The 21,716-nt window shown below is 40.1% G+C and overlaps 1 long non-coding RNA gene across 1 annotated transcript in view; it reads right to left on the bottom strand.

Moving 5' to 3' along the window:
- Positions 1–21,293, bottom strand: part of LOC146220766 (uncharacterized) — a 30,055-nt gene extending 8,762 nt beyond the window's left edge. Inside the window, exon 1 of the long non-coding RNA XR_014750839.1 lies at positions 21,240–21,293. This is a non-coding gene — a long non-coding RNA (uncharacterized LOC146220766). The remainder of the gene's footprint in view (positions 1–21,239) is intronic.
- Between the last annotated feature and the right edge of the window lie 423 nt (positions 21,294–21,716).

The following is a 21,716-nucleotide window of genomic DNA, read 5'->3' as shown; positions in this document are numbered from 1 at the left end:
TGAAAAATGTATATTCTTGACAAATTGTAACTTTATAGAAAAATCAATGCTGCAGAATTTCCAATGGGATACCAAATCTGAAATGCAATAACATCAAGATCCACAAGGGCCTTTATTTCAAGCCAAGAAGTGAAGTGCTTTAATCTTCACAAGAAGTGAAGTGCTTTGTGCTTTAAGGCGTGGCCTGTAGCGACACCTATTGGTAATGGTGGGCCATTTGTGGTGTGGTAGTTACTCTTGGCCTATACTATCAATGTTTCAGGATGTTTTTAACTTTTTACCATTGCATACAAAATCGGAAAAATATACCAACAATATCCACATGGGCTTTTGTTAAAGTGTTGTTGTTACTGTTGGCCTTTACTATCAATGTTTCAGGATTTGGAGAACTTTTTACCATGGCAAACAAAATCTGAAATGCAATACCATCAAGATCCACAAGGCCTTTGCAAAAGACCAAGGAATGAGTGGGGGCTTGGTAAGCCCACACTCTCCTGAAATGTTGCGTGTGCGTCTTGCCAAGCCCGCGCGTGTGTCAAGGGAAGACCTATGGGTAATAGTGGGCCATTTGTGGTGTGGTAGTTACTCTTGGTCTATACTATCAATGTTTCAGGATTTTTATAACTTTTTACCATTGTATACAAAATCGGAAAAGCAATACCAACAAGATCCACATGGGCTTTTTGTTAAACTGTTTCTTTGCCTATACTATCTATGTTTCAGGATTTTGAGACCTTTTTACCATTGCATACAAAATCGGAAATGCAATACCATCAAGATCCACATGGGCCTTTTTTCAAGCCAATACGTGAAGGGAGGGGGCTTGGTGAACCTATCCATTCCAGAAAGCCTTGTATCTTTGTGCTTTTGGGCGTGGCCTATAGCGCCACCTATGGGTAATGGTGGGCCATTTGAGGTGTGGTATTTACTCTTGGTCTATACTATCAATGTTTCAGGATTTGAGACCTTTTTACCATTGCATACAAAATCGGAAATGCAATACCATCAAGAGCCACATGGGCCTTTGCTAAAGACCAAGGAATGAGTGGGGGCTTGGTCAGCCCACACTCTCCTGAAATGTTGCGTGTGCGTCTTGGCCGCGCGTGTGTCAAGGGAAGGCTGAGTGTGTGTGAGATTTTGGAGCACGCGCGGGGAGGAGCAGGGGAGACATTCATTGGAAATTTGCCTAGAAATTAGCCAAGCAAGCATGTTTCAAATATTCACCAAAAATCGACCTTTCATCTTACAGTCAACTTTTTCACAGATTTGTGTTATGAACATTCTCAAGAGTCTTCATATGAACTTGTGATTGAATCAGAGTATCAGTTTTTGACTGGCTGATGTGCAAAGCATTATTTTAGCGTTAGCGATAAGTTCAATTTGATTTATATCAATCATTTTTAGAGATATGAATTTGCCTTTGCACATGGTAATATGTTGTAGTGTCTTCCTCCGATCTACCAAGTTTAGTGTTGATATCTCAAAGATTTGCTGAGACATGACTTCACATCCTGTTTGGCGGCTTTTCTGATGAATTTGATTGGCTGTACCGGACAGACGGTTATGAGGATCAAAATTCCTTTGATAACTTTTGTGAGGCTTGGTTTGAAGATCATCTCTGGTGATTTTGAAGAATATATGACAAAAATTGTAGGAGGAGTAGGCTTTCAAAGGTTTTTGATAAAACCGGAAATGGCGGGAAATCTATATAACCGGAAATTAACGCCATGGTGTGCGTTGAACTCGGCTTGATCCAGGGAATCCAATGGTACCTCATTTTTGAAAATTAGTCATACGGTTCAAAAGTTGCGTGTGTAAACACAAGTCCAACTTTGACCCATTGGTGGCGCTAGAGTGGTCTAATGGGAGACATGAAACTTGGTGTAGGTATAGAAGAAACTGTCCTTAATGAGTGTGCCAAATTTCACAAAAAGTTGTCGATGGGGTCTAGGGGCTGCCATTGACTCCCATGGTACAAGAATTACAAAATATAACTGCAAGCAGTAATGGCGGATTCCTCCGAACACTGCGAACCATTGAAAAATGTTTATTTTTGACAAATTGTAACTGTATAGAAAAATGTATGCTGCAGAATTACCAATGGCATACCAAATCTGAAATGCAATACCATCAAGATCCACAAGGGCCTTTATTTCAAGCCAGTAAGTGAAGGAAGGGGGCTTGGTGAGCTTATCCATTCCAGAAAGCCTTGTATCTTTATGCATTAAGGCGTGGCCTGTAGCGCCACCTATGGGTAATGGTGGGCCATTTGTGGTGTGGTAGTTACTCTTGGCCTATACTATTAATGTTTCAGGATTTTAAAAACTTTTTACCATTGCATATAAAATCGGAAATGCAATACCGACAGGATCCACATGGGCTTTGGGTAAAGTGTGGTAGTTACTCTTGGCCTGTACTGTCAATGTGTCAGGATTTGGAGACCTTTTTACTATTGCATACAAAGTAGGAAATGCAATGACACCAAGGTCCTCAAGGGCCTATGCTGATATTCAAGGAATGAGTGGGGGCTTGGTCAGCCCACACAGTCCTGATATGTTGCGTGTGTGTCTTGCCAAGCCCGCGCGTGTCAAGGGAAGAATGAGTGTGTGAGAATTTGGAGCATGCGCGGGGAGGAGCAGGGGACACATTTCATTGTAAATTTCCCTAGAAATTAGCCAAGCATGCATGTTTCAAAGATTCACCAAAAATCGACCTTTCATCTTAGTCAACTTTTTCTCAGATTTGTGTACTAAACATTCTCAAGAGTCTTCATATGAACTTGTTTGACTGGCATACGTGTAAAGCATGTTTATTCTTGACAAATTGTAACTGTATAGAAAAATCAATGCTGCAGAATTTCCAATGGGATACCAAATCTGAAATGCAATAACATCAAGATCCACAAGGGCCTTTATTTCAAGCCAAGAAGTGAAGTGCTTTAATCTTCACAAGAAGTGAAGTGCTTTGTGCTTTAGGGCATGGCCTGTAGCGACACCTATTGGTAATGGTGGGCCATTTGTGGTGTGGTAGTTACTCTTGGCCTATACTATCAATGTTTCAGGATGTTTTTAACTTTTTACCATTGCATACAAAATCGGAAAAGCAATACCAACAAGATCCACATGGGTTTTTTGTTAAAGTGTTTCTTTGCCTATACTATCTATGTTTCAGGATTTTGAGACCTTTTTACCATTGCATACAAAATCGGAAATGCAATACCATCAAGATCCACATGGGCCTTTTTTTCAAGCCAATAAGTGAAGGGAGGGGGCTTGGTGAGCCTATCCATTCCAGAAAGCCTTGTATCTTTGTGCTTTTGGGCATGGCCTGTAGTGCCACCTATGGTTAATGGTGGGCCATTTGTGGTGTGGTAGTTACTCTTGGTCTATACTATCAATGTTTCAGGATTTTTATAACTTTTTACCATTGCATACAAAATCGGAAATGCAATACCAACAAGATCCACATGGGCTTTTGTTAAAGTGTTTCTCGGCCTACACTATCAATGTTTCAGGATTTGAGACCTTTTTACCATTGCATACAAAATCGGAAATGCAATACCATCAAGAGCCACATGGGCTCTTTGCTAAATACCAAGGAATGAGTGGGGGCTTGGTCAGCCCACACTCTCCTGAAATGTTGCGTGTGCGTCTTGGCCGCGCGTGTGTCAAGGGAAGGCTGAGTGTGTGTGCGATTTTGGAGCACGCGCCGGGAGGAGCAGGGGAGACATTCATTGGAAATTTGCCTAGAAATTAGCCAAGCAAGCATGTTTCAAATATTCACCAAAAATCGACCTTTCATCTTACAGTCAACTTTTTCACAGATTTGTGTTATGAACATTCTCAAGAGTCTTCATATGAACTTGTGATTGAATCAGAGTATCAGTTTTTGACTGGCTGATGTGTAAAGCATTATTTTAGCGTTAGCGATAAGTTCAATTTGATTTATATCAATCATTTTTAGAGATATGAATTTGCCTTTGCACATGGTAACATGTTGTAGTGCCTTCCTCCGATCTACCAAGTTTAGTGTTGATATCTCAAAGATTTGCTGGGACATGACTTCACATCCTGTTTGGCGGCTTTTCTGATGAATTTGATTGGCTGTACCGGGCAGACGGTTATGAGGATCAAAATTCCTTTGATAACTTTTGTGAGGCTTGGTCTGAAGATCATCTCTGGTGATTTTGAAGAAGATATGACAAAAATTGTAGGAGGAGTAGGCTTTCAAAGGTTTTTGATAAAACCGGAAATGGCGGGAAATCTATATAACCGGAAATTAACGCCATGGTGTGTGTTGAACTCGGCTTGATCCAGGGAATCCAGTGGTACCTCATTTTTGAAAATGAGTCATACGGTTCAAAAGTTGCGTGTGTAAACACAAGTCCAACTTTGACCCATTGGTGGCGCTAGAGTGGTCTAATGGGAGACATGAAACTTGGTGTAGATATAGAAGAAACTGTCCTTAATGAGTGTGCCAAATTTCACAAAAAGTTGTCGATGGGGTCTAGGGGCTGCCATTGACTCCCATGGTACAAGAATTACAAATAATAAAACCACCAATAACAATAGGTTTCCTCCTTACGGAGGAATCCTAAATATAGCTGCAGGCAGCAATGGCGGGTTCCTCCATAGCATTTCAAACCATTACCAAATTGACATGACACAGACATGTATTTCATTCATGTACACAACATTTCAAGACAACTGGATCAATGGCTGATTTTAAGTCATTTTCTGAAATTCTTCACAAATTGTCACTGTAGAGAAATATCCATGCTGCCGACATTATGGGTTATTGACACTCTTTTGTTCCCCATGAGCAATATAAGGCATGCGTACCAACTTTTAGACATTTTGGACAAACAGGGTTAAAATGCCACCCTTTTGAAAGTGACAACTTTGAAGCGTGTTCTGTCAGGCCACCTGTGCTCTGGTCAGGCCCATCATGCAGAGATCCATTCTTTAAAAGCTTTGATTACAATAATAATTTTATGAAAGGGAAGATACACTTTAGTAAAGGACGTGTATGCAATGGTAGGACGACAGCTACATTAAGGCCTATAAGTATAGTTATATATATATTATATGTAAAGTAGCCCCATTTTTGTTGGGTGTACAACAAAGGAGTTACCACCAGTTCCAATAGATGCCTCCATATTTAAAATGTAAAAATGACTGGTGGATTAATATTTTCCTTGTTTTATGCTGTTTTTGGGGACTTTCCACTTCAGCACCCATTTCCCAGTGTCATGTTACTGGATCTAGTTAATGGCGTAATGTTATGGGCATGGAGATGAGGCTACTACAAGGGGCCGGGGAGCAGGGCGGTAGGATAAAGCAGGGCGAGACGTTATATACTGGACACACACCACGAATAAAGGGAGACTTCTCAAGTTTTCTAAAACATGGCACGGAGCATTCATTCCGCAAGCAGATGCTTGTACACCCAGTTCCTCTATTCTACGCTACTACATTTTGAGTTGGGATGGTGTTCCACTGTTCTGCTTCTCTTTTTCGCAACTCCTACAAAACATTTCTGGGCATCATTGCTTTTATTAGTGCATGCAATGCTCGGAAGAAAACTATATAACAACAATAATGTTTAATGTAACTGGCCTTTCTAACAGTACAACTAGGCCCAGCTTGGCACCCCATAGTTGCATTGCAAATGAAAACAAGAGCCTTTTCAATAGGCCCAGTGGCAGACTCATGGTGTTTGAGGTTGTCAAATATCACCAGACATGGACTTCTGCCTAAATTGACATGCACCAACGCAGAGCAATGAGTTTCAACAACCATTAGCACAGTTATTCAATTTGTTGACTCTACTCTTAATGCAAGACTATGTTTAAGTCTGAAATTCTTTGTCAGCAACTGTGTATGTAGGAACCCTCCCTCACCCAATTGCTTTGGTCATGCTTTCTTAAAAGTCAAGTCCTTAGTTTAGATGTGCCAAAGAAGATGATAACATGACCAAGCTGTGTTTGGTTGATTCAACTGTATAGTTCTGAAGAAGAAGACCTTCTGTTTCTTTTAACAGTAGAATTAGCTGTGGCCAAACTAACCACACAATGCCTACTAGTCTAAAATGGCTACTAGACTAAGGAGTGAAGGTGGGAGCTTGCTATTGTTATGATTTTTGAGTCAAACAACTTGCTAAATGATTAAATGTCTGTTAAATCTCAAATCCAACTTTAAATTTATAAAAGAGAGAATTAAACCTAGAGGTTTAAAAGGCTACGTTTGTTTAAACAAATTACAGATAGGATTTGGGGAAAAAGCTTTAGAAATTAGCCAAGCATACATATTTTAAATATTCACAATGAATCTACTTTTCATCTTACATTGAACTACTTTTCAGATTTGTGTGGGTGCCGTAGGTTCTAGAGGCTTTTTTGTTCCTCATGAGAAATAAGGCATATGTAATGAATTTCAGAATTTTGGGACAAATGGGATGCAAATGGCAGCACTTTGAAAATGGACAATTGGGGGGTGGCCGTAGCGCCACCTATGGATAATGGTGGGTCATTTGTGGTGTGTTAGTTACTCATGGCCTATACTATCAATGTTTCAGGATTTGGAGAACTTTTTACCATTGTATACAAAATCGGAAATGCAATACCAACAAGATCCACATGGGCTTTTGTTAAAGTGTTTCTTGGCCTATACTGTCTATGTTTCAGGATTTTGAGACCTTTTTAGCATTGCATACAAAATCGGAAATGCAATACCATCAAGAGCCACATGGGCCTTTTTTTCAAGCCAATAAGTGAAGGGAGGGGGCTTGGTGAGCCTATCCATTCCAGAAAGCCTTGTATATTTGTGCTTTTTGGCGTGGCCTGTAGCGCCACCTATGGGTAATGGTGGGCCATTTGTGGTGTGGTAGTTACTCTTGGTCTATACTATCAATGTTTCAGGATTTTTATAACTTTTTACCATTGCATACAAAATCGGAAATGCAATACCAACAAGATCCACATGGGCTTTTGTTAAAGTGTTTCTCGGCCTACACTATCAATGTTTCAGGATTTGAGACCTTTTTACCATTGCATACAAAATCGGAAATGCAATACCATCAAGAGCCACATGGGCCTTTGCTAAAGACCAAGGAATGAGTGGGGGCTTGGTCAGCCCACACTCTCCTGAAATGTTGCGTGTGCGTCTTGGCCGCGCGTGTGTCAAGGGAAGGCTGAGTGTGTGTGAGATTTTGGAGCACGCGCGGGGAGGAGCAGGGGAGACATTCATTGGAAATTTGCCTAGAAATTAGCCAAGCAAGCATGTTTCAAATATTCACCAAAAATCGACCTTTCATCTTACAGTCAACTTTTTCACAGATTTGTGTTATGAACATTCTCAAGAGTCTTCATATGAACTTGTGATTGAATCAGAGTATCAGTTTTTGACTGGCTGATGTGTAAAGCATTATTTTAGCGTTAGCGATAAGTTCAATTTGCTTTATATCAATCATTTTTTGAGATTTGAATTTGCTTTTGCACATGGTAACATGTTGTAGTGTCTTCCTCCGATCTACCAAGTTTAGTGTTGATATCTCAAAGATTTGCTGAGACATGACTTCACATCCTGTTTGGCGGCTTTTCTGATGAATTTGATTGGCTGTACCGGACAGACGGTTATGAGGATCAAAATTCCTTCGATAACTTTTGTGAGGCTTGGTCTGAAGATCATCTCTGGTGATTTTGAAGAAGATATGACAAAAATTGTAGGAGGAGTAGGCTTTCAAAGGTTTTTGATAAAACCGGAAATGGCGGGAAATCTATATAACCGGAAATTAACGCCATGGTGTGCGTTGAACTCGGCTTGATCCACGGAATCCAATGGTACCTCATTTTTGAAAATGAGTCATACGGTTCAAAAGTTGCGTGTGTAAACACAAGTCCAACTTTGACCCATTGGTGGCGCTAGAGTGGTCTAATGGGAGACATGAAACTTGGTGTAGGTATAGAAGAAACTGTCCTTAATGAGTGTGCCAAATTTCACAAAAAGTTGTCGATGGGGTCTAGGGGCTGCCATTGACTCCCATGGTACAAGAATTACAAATAATAAAACCACCAATAACAATAGGTTTCCTCCTTACGGAGGAATCCTAATAATAAAACCACCAATAACAATAGGTTTCCTCCTTACGGAGGAATCCTAAATATAACTGCAAGCAGTAATGGCGGATTCCTCCAAACACTGCGAACCATTGAAAAATGTTTATTTTTGACAAATTGTAACTGTATAGAAAAATGTATGCTGCAGAATTACCAATGGCATACCAAATCTGAAATGCAATACCATCAAGATCCACAAGGGCCTTTATTTCAAGCCAGTAAGTGAAGGAAGGGGGCTTGGTGAGCTTATCCATTCCAGAAAGCCTTGTATCTTTATGCATTAAGGCGTGGCCTGTAGCGCCACCTATGGGTAATGGTGGGCCATTTGTGGTGTGGTAGTTACTCTTGGCCTATACTATTAATGTTTCAGGATTTTAAAAACTTTTTACCATTGCATATAAAATCGGAAATGCAATACCAACAGGATCCACATGGGCTTTGGGTAAAGTGTGGTAGTTACTCTTGGCCTGTACTGTCAATGTGTCAGGATTTGGAGACCTTTTTACTATTGCATACAAAGTAGGAAATGCAATGACACCAAGGTCCTCAAGGGCCTATGCTGATATTCAAGGAATGAGTGGGGGCTTGGTCAGCCCACACAGTCCTGATATGTTGCGTGTGTGTCTTGCCAAGCCCGCGCGTGTCAAGGGAAGAATGAGTGTCTGAGAATTTGGAGCATGCGCGGGGAGGAGCAGGGGACACATTTCATTGTAAATTTCCCTAGAAATTAGCCAAGCATGCATGTTTCAAAGATTCACCAAAAATCGACCTTTCATCTTAGAGTCAACTTTTTCTCAGATTTGTGTACTAAACATTCTCAAGAGTCTTCATATGAACTTGTTTGACTGGCTTACGTGTAAAGCATTGCGAACCATTGAAAAATGTATATTCTTGACAAATTGTAACTGTATAGAAAAATCAATGCTGCAGAATTTCCAATGGGATACCAAATCTGAAATGCAATAACATCAAGATCCACAAGGGCCTTTATTTCAAGCCAAGAAGTGAAGCGCTTTAATCTTCACAAGAAGTGAAGTGCTTTGTGCTTTAGGGCGTGGCCTGTAGCGACACCTATTGGTAATGGTGGGCCATTTGTGGTGTGGTAGTTACTCTTGGCCTATACTATCAATGTTTCAGGATGTTTTTAACTTTTTACCATTGCATACAAAATTGGAAATGCAATACCAACAAGATCCACATGGGCTTTTGTTAAAGTGTTGTTGTTACTCTTGGCCTTTACTATCAATGTTTCAGGATTTGGAGAACTTTTTACCATGGCAAACAAAATCTGAAATGCAATACCATCAAGATCCACATGGCCTTTGCAAAAGACCAAGGAACACTCTCCTGAAATGTTGCGTGTGCGTCTTGCCAAGCCCGCGCGTGTGTCAAGGGAAGACCTATGGGTAATAGTGGGCCATTTGTGGTGTGGTAGTTACTCTTGGTCTATACTATCAATGTTTCAGGATTTTTATAACTTTTTACCATTGTATACAAAATCGGAAAAGCAATACCAACAAGATCCACATGGGCTTTTTGTTAAAGTGTTTCTTTGCCTATACTATCTATGTTTCAGGATTTTGAGACCTTTTTACCATTGCATACAAAATCGGAAATGCAATACCATCAAGAGCCACATGGGCCTTTTTTTCAAGCCAATAAGTGAAGGGAGGGGGCTTGGTGAGCCTATCCATTCCAGAAAGCCTTGTATATTTGTGCTTTTTGGCGTGGCCTGTAGCGCCACCTATGGGTAATGGTGGGCCATTTGTGGTGTGGTAGTTACTCTTGGTCTATACTATCAATGTTTCAGGATTTTTATAACTTTTTACCATTGCATACAAAATCGGAAATGCAATACCAACAAGATCCACATGGGCTTTTGTTAAAGTGTTTCTCGGCCTACACTATCAATGTTTCAGGATTTGAGACCTTTTTACCATTGCATACAAAATCGGAAATGCAATACCATCAAGAGCCACATGGGCCTTTGCTAAAGACCAAGGAATGAGTGGGGGCTGACCAAGCCCCCACTCTCCTGAAATGTTGCGTGTGCGTCTTGGCCGCGCGTGTGTCAAGGGAAGGCTGAGTGTGTGTGAGATTTTGGAGCACGCGCGGGGAGGAGCAAGGGAGACATTCATTGGAAATTTGCCTAGAAATTAGCCAAGCAAGCATGTTTCAAATATTCACCAAAAATCGACCTTTCATCTTACAGTCAACTTTTTCACAGATTTGTGTTATGAACATTCTCAAGAGTTTTCATATGAACTTGTGATTGAATCAGAGTATCAGTTTTTGAATGGCTGATGTGTAAAGCATAATTTTAGCGTTAGCGATAAGTTCAATTTGCTTTATATCAATCATTTTTTGAGATATGAATTTGCCTTTGCACATGGTAACATGTTGTAGTGTCTTCCTCCGATCTACCAAGTTTAGTGTTGATATCTCAAAGATTTGCTGAGACATGACTTCACATCCTGTTTGGCGGCTTTTCTGATGAATTTGATTGGCTGTACCGGACAGACGGTTATGAGGATCAAAATTCCTTTGATAACTTTTGTGAGGCTTGGTCTGAAGATCATCTCTGGTGATTTTGAAGAAGATATGACAAAAATTGTAGGAGGAGTAGGCTTTCAAAGGTTTTTGATAAAACCGGAAATGGCGGGAAATCTATATAACCGGAAATTAACGCCATGGTGTGCGTTGAACTCGGCTTGATCCAGGGAATCCAATGGTACCTCATTTTTGAAAATGAGTCATACGGTTCAAAAGTTGCGTGTGTAAACACAAGTCCAACTTTGACCCATTGGTGGCGCTAGAGTGGTCTAATGGGAGACATGAAACTTGGTGTAGGTATAGAAGAAACTGTCCTTAATGAGTGTGCCAAATTTCACAAAAAGTTGTCGATGGGGTCTAGGGGCTGCCATTGACTCCCATGGTACAAGAATTACAAAATATAACTGCAAGCAGTAATGGCGGATTCCTCCAAACATCGTGAACCATTGAATTTTTTTTATTCTTGACAAATTGTAACTGTATAGAAAAATCAATGCTGCAGACTTACCAAGGGGATACCAAATCTGACCAATTCCAAATATAGCTGCAAGCAGCAATGAGGTGGCCAAGCAGTCAAATAACCCAGAAAACATTTTAGACATCCTCAGAAGAGGGTAACAAGTACACGCAGCAAGTTTGGTGTGAATCCATCAAAGATTTGCTGAGATACAACCCAACTTCCTGTTTGCTGGCTTAACGGCACATTTTGATGCCAGTAAGTGAAGGAAGGGGGCTTGGTGAGCTTATCCATTCCAGAAAGCCTTGTATCTTTATGCATTAAGGCGTGGCCTGTAGCGCCACCTATGGGTAATGGTGGGCCATTTGTGGTGTGGTAGTTACTCTTGGCCTATACTATTAATGTTTCAGGATTTTAAAAACTTTTTACCATTGCATATAAAATCGGAAATGCAATACCAACAGGATCGACATGGGCTTTGGGTAAAGTGTGGTAGTTACTCTTGGCCTGTACTGTCAATGTGTCAGGATTTGGAGACCTTTTTACTATTGCATACAAAGTAGGAAATGCAATGACACCAAGGTCCTCAAGGGCCTATGCTGATATTCAAGGAATGAGTTGGGGCTTGGTCAGCCCACACAGTCCTGATATGTTGCGTGTATGTCTTGCCAAGCCCGCGCGTGTCAAGGGAAGAATGAGTGTGTGAGAATTTGGAGCATGCGCGGGGAGGAGCAGGGGACACATTTCATTGTAAATTTCCCTAGAAATTAGCCAAGCATGCATGTTTCAAAGATTCACCAAAAATCAACCTTTCATCTTAGAGTCAACTTTTTCACAGATTTGTGTTATGAACATTCTCAAGAGTCTTCATATGAACTTGTTTGACTGGCTTACGTGTAAAGCATTGCGAACCATTGAAAAATGTATATTCTTGACAAATTGTAACTGTATAGAAAAATCAATGCTGCAGAATTTCCAATGGGATACCAAATCTGAAATGCAATAACATCAAGATCCACAAGGGCCTTTATTTCAAGCCAAGAAGTGAAGTGCTTTAATCTTCACAAGAAGTGAAGTGCTTTGTGCTTTAAGGCGTGGCCTGTAGCGACACCTATTGGTAATGGTGGGCCATTTGTGGTGTGGTAGTTACTCTTGGCCTATACTATCAATGTTTCAGGATGTTTTTAACTTTTTACCATTGCATACAAAATCGGAAAAATATACCAACAAGATCCACATGGGCTTTTGTTAAAGTGTTGTTGTTACTCTTGGCCTTTACTATCAATGTTTCAGGATTTGGAGAACTTTTTACCATGGCAAACAAAATCTGAAATGCAATACCATCAAGATCCACATGGCCTTTGCAAAAGACCAAGGAACACTCTCCTGAAATGTTGCGTGTGCGTCTTGCCAAGCCCGCGCGTGTGTCAAGGGAAGACCTATGGGTAATAGTGGGCCATTTGTGGTGTGGTAGTTACTCTTGGTCTATACTATCAATGTTTCAGGATTTTTATAACTTTTTACCATTGTATACAAAATCGGAAAAGCAATACCAACAAGATCCACATGGGCTTTTTGTTAAAGTGTTTCTTTGCCTATACTATCTATGTTTCAGGATTTTGAGACCTTTTTACCATTGCATACAAAATCGGAAATGCAATACCATCAAGAGCCACATGGGCCTTTTTTTCAAGCCAATAAGTGAAGGGAGGGGGCTTGGTGAGCCTATCCATTCCAGAAAGCCTTGTATATTTGTGCTTTTTGGCGTGGCCTGTAGCGCCACCTATGGGTAATGGTGGGCCATTTGTGGTGTGGTAGTTACTCTTGGTCTATACTATCAATGTTTCAGGATTTTTATAACTTTTTACCATTGCATACAAAATCGGAAATGCAATACCAACAAGATCCACATGGGCTTTTGTTAAAGTGTTTCTCGGCCTACACTATCAATGTTTCAGGATTTGAGACCTTTTTACCATTGCATACAAAATCGGAAATGCAATACCATCAAGAGCCACATGGGCCTTTGCTAAAGACCAAGGAATGAGTGGGGGCTTGGTCAGCCCACACTCTCCTGAAATGTTGCGTGTGCGTCTTGGCCGCGCGTGTGTCAAGGGAAGGCTGAGTGTGTGTGAGATTTTGGAGCACGCGCGGGGAGGAGCAAGGGAGACATTCATTGGAAATTTGCCTAGAAATTAGCCAAGCAAGCATGTTTCAAATATTCACCAAAAATCGACCTTTCATCTTACAGTCAACTTTTTCACAGATTTGTGTTATGAACATTCTCAAGAGTTTTCATATGAACTTGTGATTGAATCAGAGTATCAGTTTTTGAATGGCTGATGTGTAAAGAATAATTTTAGCGTTAGCGATAAGTTCAATTTGCTTTATATCAATCATTTTTTGAGATATGAATTTGCCTTTGCACATGGTAACATGTTGTAGTGTCTTCCTCCGATCTACCAAGTTTAGTGTTGATATCTCAAAGATTTGCTGAGACATGACTTCACATCCTGTTTGGCGGCTTTTCTGATGAATTTGATTGGCTGTACCGGACAGACGGTTATGAGGATCAAAATTCCTTTGATAACTTTTGTGAGGCTTGGTCTGAAGATCATCTCTGGTGATTTTGAAGAAGATATGACAAAAATTGTAGGAGGAGTAGGCTTTCAAAGGTTTTTGATAAAACCGGAAATGGCGGGAAATCTATATAACCGGAAATTAACGCCATGGTGTGCGTTGAACTCGGCTTGATCCAGGGAATCCAATGGTACCTCATTTTTGAAAATGAGTCATACGGTTCAAAAGTTGCGTGTGTAAACACAAGTCCAACTTTGACCCATTGGTGGCGCTAGAGTGGTCTAATGGGAGACATGAAACTTGGTGTAGGTATAGAAGAAACTGTCCTTAATGAGTGTGCCAAATTTCACAAAAAGTTGTCGATGGGGTCTAGGGGCTGCCATTGACTCCCATGGTACAAGAATTACAAATAATAAAACCACCAATAACAATAGGTTTCCTCCTTACGGAGGAATCCTAATAATAAAACCACCAATAACAATAGGTTTCCTCCTTACGGAGGAATCCTAATAACTAGAGAGCATACAAGTTCTGGGGAAATTGTGAGGGTGTGCTTGCGGCTGCCCCAGCTGCCCATACTCTCCTGGTGTTTACATATTTCAAAAAGCATTTAAGTGTATGACTACAGTTCTGACCATTGTGTTCCCTTGATAATAAGTTTGTAAAAATGACATGCATCACTCAGATGGAGGAGAGGTGATGGTTGGTTGGAAGAGAAGGAGGCCAAATGTAGCTCATGAAGATGCAGCGCTAGATAACTTATTAAATTGTAATCAGATATAAACAACTTGTTGGTTGCCCTATTATGTCCTATTATCCTCCTATTATCGTCCTAATATGTAATTTGAACGCCCTGAACGGCATCATTTGAGTAATGAGGGCAAGCGCAGGCTTATTGATTACTTAAAAAACGTTAAGTTTCATTATGCATGATAGAGGAGCCTAGTTAGAGAAGGATTTAGCAGTTTTATTATTAGAAGCCTATTTTATTAATAATTTTCAGAGTAACCTCAAACCTTTCTTTTGTTTCTTTGACCTTACATTTTCTTTGAGAGCTTAGTGGTCTCGGTTTAACATCATTATTTATAGCAACATCATTACCGGACACTGTTAGCTCGCAATGTGGACAAAGAATGCCCCTGCAACAAAGTTGTAACTTGGTAACAAGTAGCCAGCTAGAAACCGACCAGAAGTTTGTAGCCATATAAAGGCCTATATATATAGGCTACTTGATTTGGCTGCAAGATTTGCTGATTTTGAGTGTCCAAGATATGATGGATTCTGATCTGTGTCAACAGTCTAGCCATGTAGCTAAGGCTTGTCCGGGAAGAGTGGATTTTTTTTGTACGGCAAGTCTGGAAGATCAATTTAGGCTAGTGCTACTTGCCCCAATGCACTGGACAAGTTATTAAAACTCAAACAAAATAAAATGCAATGTCAGGTCTACTTCACGTTATGTGCCACTCATTACGTCTATCGATTTTATTTGAGCGAATTCTGCATCAGTAAAACCACCAACCCAAGATCTCTACAGACCAGCTAATTTCCTGCTCAACACTTCAACGGGGGCTTATTACTTGAAAGATGACTTAGGCTATTTACGGTCGTCTCAGTTACACTATGAGGGGTGGGAAATACTGTGATTTGCTTAAGAAGGCAAATGGCTAGTAAAACATAACATTTCATAATAATTTCAGTAAATCAAGCAGCGCTGCAAGACCTAGTGAAATGTATATCCTACAGCAAAGCAAGGCTGAAGCAGGCTGACATTAATTATTTTCATGAACAGACAAAGTTTTGACATTGACAAAGTTTAGGCTGTGGCAATAAAGTTCAGGTTAGTAGTCAGATACTTTCACCTATTGAAAAACTTTTGAGTAAGGGGAAAGCCGAACATGTTCCGTCGCCGTTTGACTTCCTAAACAGCTGTGGAGATGTTTTTGTTAGCTACTCATTAGTGTCTCGGGTAGGCTACAGCGTTGCAGTGAGCCGCCACACTGATATGAAACCACAGGTAATGGTCATTTCACCAACAAATCGTTTATTAATGTCAAAATAAATCCTACAACAAAAACGTATTTGTGAGGAATGTTTATTTCAACGATTAAAAACAGATGCATCATGACCACTGTAGTATGTGTTGCCCAAGCAACAGAGGCTAATGTCATGATGCTAATGCTTCAGTGAAATAGTAGACTACCGTTTCCGAAAGTAGATGTGGGCCTACTTACTTAATAAATATCAGCTAATTTTGTACATTACATTTCACAATTATGTTTCACATCACAAAGTAAAATGATTAAATATCACCCTGGCCTCTTTGTTTGTGGCGTTTCTGCAGCTGCCTTGCAGACTAGTATCCCCCAAGTTAACAGATGCGAAACTAATGTTCTGCTAGAGATAGTCACGCGAGTTTCGTGACGTTAGTGACGTTAGTGGCGTCAGTGACTGTGGCTAGCAAGTTAGCCACCGTTAGCTTCACTTTTCGCCACAAAAACGTAATTTCTACTTAAACCGTGCAATGGAACGTAAATCCCAATACAACCAACGCAATCGCTACCGAGACAAACCTTTTGACATCGCCGTTGTCTATGTAGTCCAAATATTGAGGCATCCTTAGGGGGGCGAAAAGAAACAATAAATAATAAATAATATATATGTGAGATAACAATGGTTTGTGCTCGCCGAAGGCAAGCACACCCCAATAATAATAATAATACTAACAATAACAATAGGTGCCTCGCAGCTTCGCTGCTTGGCCCCTAATAATAATAATAATACTAACAATAACAATAGGTGCCTCGCAGCTTCGCTGCTTGGCCCCTAATAATAATAATAATAATAATAATAATAAATATAGCTGCAAGCAGCAATGGAGGGGCCAAGCAGTCCAGAGCAGGACATGGCCTCCATAGCACTTGCGCAACAATTAAGTCACAACAACCTGTTGCACTCATGCAACACACCAAGTTTGGTTGAAATATCTGTTTGCGTTCAAGAGTACTGAGTGTTCAAACTGTTTTTTTTCTGGTATAACACCACAGGCCTCCTCTGCCCCTCGTGGGAACGATGGAACCCAAGTTTGGTGACAATCGCACAAATGGTTGCTGAGTTATGCTCTCACATGTCTTTTGCGGCTTCGCCGCCGCCTTTGATCGGCTCTACCGAACAAACGGTTTTGAAAATGGAAAATCCATCTGACACCTTTGTGAAGCTTGGTCTGAAGATCATCGGTGCCAAATTTTGTAAACATCGGACAAAATTTGGGGCGTGTAAAAGGTTTTTACACTTTTCCATTAAATCCAAAATGGCGGCCGCGTCAATTCAGTTGTTATGAAATATTATCGATGGTCAAGCTTGATAACTCATAAGACATCAACAGACAAAGAAATTACTTTATTAAGGTAAACACTTAAATAGTTATTAGCCAAAACACGTTTATGCTTCCGGCCACGCCCCCTTTTAGTCACATGACACAATATTTGGAGGACATCCTCAGAATAAGGTTCCGAGTATGCATACCAAATTTGGTGTCACTGTCTCAAAGAACTGCTGAGATATTACTTCATTTTCTGTTTGGTGGCTTTCCTGATGACTTTGATTGGCTGTCACGGACAAACGGTTGTGTGGATCAAAATGCTCTACCATAACTTTTGTGCGGCTTAGTCTGAAGATCATCTCTGGTAATTTTTAAGAAGATTTGACAAAAATTGTAGGAGGAGTAGGCTTTCAAAGGTTTTTGATAAAACCGGAAATAGCGGACACTCTATATAACCGGAAATTGACGCCATGGTGTGCATTGAACTCGGCTTGATCCACGGAATCCAACGGTATCTCATTTTTGAAAATGGGTCATACGGTTCAAAAGCTGCGTGTGTAAACATAAGTCCAACTTTGACCCGTTGGTGGCGCTAGAGTGCTCCAATGAGAGACATGAAACTTGGTGAATATAAAGAGGGGACTGTGTTTAATAAGTGTGCCCCTGTCGCTGCTTGGCCCCTAATAATACTAACAATAACGATAGGTGCCTCACAGCTTCGCTGCTTGGCCCTTAATAATAAGAAAAGGTAGAATCACTTATGTGGCTTCGCCGCTTCGCGGCTTGGCCACCAATAATAAGAAAAGGTAGAATAACTTATGTGGCTTCGCCGCTTCGCGGCTTGGCCACCAATAATAATAAGAAAAGGTAGAATCACTTATGTGGCTTCGCCGCTTCGCGGCTTGGCCACCAATTAGGCCCATTGTCCACAAATAAAATCAAGATTTTCAAGAAGAAAATAATCGGCCATGTGTAGAGTTGTGGCTACTGTCGTGTTGGCCGCAGCCTGTCTGAAGTAGACAAATAGTTTTAAAATAGATTAAAATAAATATTGAAGTGACTCATTGTTGTAAATACAAGTTAGCTTGTTAAAGTCTTTCGAAATTGTAAATGGAGGCTTTGACTGCGTCCCTGTTGTTATGGTTACTTATTTCAGACACTTTGTACAGGCTCATATACTATGTAGCGTGTAACGCGTTACACCCACCACTGCTCAACATTTTCAACCACCTCCTCATCACTCGAATCACTGGTGTCTGATTCCATGTCAACATCACTTTCTACATTTTGGATAGCATCAATGACATCATGCACACTAAACTCTCCTTGCTAGTGTCATTCTGAAATGGAAATAATAGAGTATGTTCAAGTACAAATAATTCCAATGCAAATAAATCCTATTCATACAACACGTTCCACTTAAGGCACACAATACTGTGTGGCTAGCCTAATGTGCTCTCTATTTAACATTCAAAAAGGAAAATACAACCCCCCGGACCTCTTACATCCCCATATTGCAGAACATTCACACCTGTCCCTGAACAATACATCATACATGCAACCCCCACATTCCAAAACATTTACACTTGCCCCTGAACAACCGTCCTGCAAAGCCTTATACAAACAGTATCTGCCTTGTGCAACAAGCAGATATTTTGGCGAACAAACTAAGTCCAGATAAATAAAAAACAGTTGACTATATTTCACTGCTAACATAGAAATAACATTAATTTAGAATTATTCAAATCTGGTCTAAAATTTAAATTATAACAAATAACCCATTTGTAAAGTGTGAATCATCAAATACATTATATTTCTGTAGGTATTTATCCTGTATCTGAACATTCGAGAAGTGTAACGTCTCCATGTAGTGTGAGGTGCACATGCTATGTACATGCTATTATAGCTACCATTTTCACCCAACGTAAAATTACAACAAAGACAAGCCTTTCTCCGCCCACTATACCGTATATTGCAGCATTTAAACGCGCAACTAAATTGTCTTCCTTCTCTCTTTCTATAACGGATCAGACACCAAAGACGCACTTGTTCCTGGTGTACAGCGGTACTTAGGAATGGTTTGCTTGACCCAAGCCCCCACCCCTTGCCCCTCAGCTTGAATCAACGGCCCCGATGGATGTAGGTGGTATTGCATTCACGGTTAGGTTCCCGTGTCTTCCGGTCGTTTTTATTCTATTAACTCCAGTCAACATTTACAAAACTATCTCCCCCAATAATTTTTGTTCGATTCTCGAACCTGGCTCATACTACTAGCTTTTTCATAGAATAGCCTAATTATTCCTGATTTTTGCTAAGTTTGAAACCAATCCAAAATGGGTAAACTAGCACCTCATTTATTTGCCTACGTCAATAAAAGTTGCCTGCAGATGCGCTTGCAGATACTAACAGGGCACGAGCACAATAGTTCACATTGGCCGATAGCCGATTTACATTGAGCTGAAGGAGCCATAGACTTATATTGAATGAGCACAGGGAGAAATGGCTTGAGTTGCCTGCTTTGTTGTAGCAAGTTTAGCAAATCGTTGTCACACATACATGAAATGTTGTTAATATAGTTTATTCCCTTAATTTTGAAACAGATTAGATTTTTTGTAAAAATGTTCGTGACATGATGGCAAATATATTATGTTAAGCGCAAGCATATTGTTGACATGTCTATCTGGAGCAAAGACGAAGATTAATACTTTAACTGTTAACCACAATAGGAAATGATATATATTTAAATAATATTAGTCTTGCCTTCAGAAGCTTTTGTTAAACACACCCATTATTCTTTTTTTGATCGTGTCATCAGGCCAGACTGCTTTTGTGGGACAATGAAGGTCCTCAGTGACTATGTTTCACCCCCACTTACATCTGATGGAAACGTCTTGTAGCCTATATGGTTCTATGAATATGCCCCTTTCAAAGGCAAATGTTCAATAAAGTATATTTGAAACACACTTCTCAAGCTTTTATTTATTACATTATTAACACGTCTTGTTAGATCATGTTATTATCCATTAATAGACGTTTGGTTTTCTAGGTTGAACATATAAAACACAGGTCACATTTCGACAGTGATGTGAAATTGAAGGCAGTGTGAAATTCGAGGCATTTTGTTTGAATATAAAGTTGACAGTAAGCTATAGTAAGTCTGCAATATGGAAGATTTCGGTTAACTATTAAGCTTTCTTTGCCTGGCGAGAACAACAACATAGCTGTTCATGTTAACAGTTTATTTCATCCGATACAATGCGTTGGAAATCATACTCATATCACAAAGAAAAAAAGCATCATATGTGATGAGTTCCATCTAGAATAGCCCTATATTTAGCCCTATGGCCTATTTCTAAAAAACAAGTGAAAGGAATACTATACAGTGACAGAATACATTTACGTTAAGTTTGCATCATGTGTCTGATTCTTATCGAACTTGTACTCCATTCTGCCCATAGATTCTGCAACTGCAATGCCCACACGCTTGTAACCATATCAATCTATGCTCGCAACTGGTTGTCGCAAAGTATGATGTGAACAGCTAGTTGCAAGCGTGCACGAGGTCTCAGAGCTAGGGAAAAAAAGAGCCACTGTTTAAAGCTAGACCGGAAGACACGGAAGTGGAAATATGGCCGCGTCCAGTCTCGCGCTCTCGCTTGCCTCACTGCGCCACTGAGCACTTTTCATAGAAATTAATAGGGACGCCATCTTGGAAGACAAAAGTAGCTTACTCTAGTTATATTAACTCTATGGCTTGACCCGATGTTAGTTTCCGCAAGGATCACAATGACTCTTGCTAAGAGACTTGTTGCTCTTGTGGTTAGTGGTAACTGATTTAAAGTTTTGTACATGATGTGATATATTGTTTTTATTATTGTTCCTTGTCTTTCTACTGGTGCACTCGCACTTATAGCGGTTCATGTTGTTTAATTGTAACTTTTAACACTATTTTGGTTGTTCACAATATGTGCTTCATGTTTTGGCTACACGCAATGTTTTGGGGACTATCTTGTTGTTATTATCAGTGACCTATGCACTTTGTAAAGCTCTCTCTTGGAAGTCGCTTTGGATAAAAGCATCTGCTAAATGAATAAATATAAATGTAAACAAGCTGAAAATCAAATGTGATGCATGAATTCCACAATAACTTAGTATTTACATGAACTACATATTCTAACAATCACCCCCAAAAAATGTTCATGAAATGTACTTACTTTAATGTTGATATATCCAGTCAAATGAAAGAAGGAGATTTGCTTCCAGGAGAGTTTGCTGGTGGAGGGAGATCATGGCCAGATCTATATAGACATTTAGTATCCAATAGCTTTGCAAGGTAATGCAATAAGACCCAATAGCCATGTAAATGTGGTCTTTCAAAAACGTTTTTGCAAATGTGTTTTTGGAGAGCTAAAGGTGACGTTCTAAAATTACAATGAGGGGTCTTGCAGGGTTAACGTAACAGGCCTTTAACCTCCCAATAAAGTATTAATTAGTAATTATATTTGACTTCGACCAAATAGCCTATATAACACCAGCACTATCGGCAAACAATTCAAATACACAGTGACTGTCAAATAAATTCTAACCGTTCGTTGCAATTCCTGCATCAACCACAGACGTCAAACCAGCGCTCCCTGGCCCCCCGTTCTCAACCAAATTTTAGGGAGGTAAAGGCAGCCATCCTGGATGGT

Source organism: Hypomesus nipponensis, chromosome 27 (genome assembly GCF_054491055.1).
Source record: "Hypomesus nipponensis isolate SF chromosome 27, ASM5449105v1, whole genome shotgun sequence".
Taxonomy (NCBI): Eukaryota; Metazoa; Chordata; class Actinopteri; order Osmeriformes; family Osmeridae; genus Hypomesus; species Hypomesus nipponensis.
The sequence above is the reverse complement of the archived record's forward strand: the minus strand, read 5'-3'. Positions and strand labels throughout refer to the sequence as shown.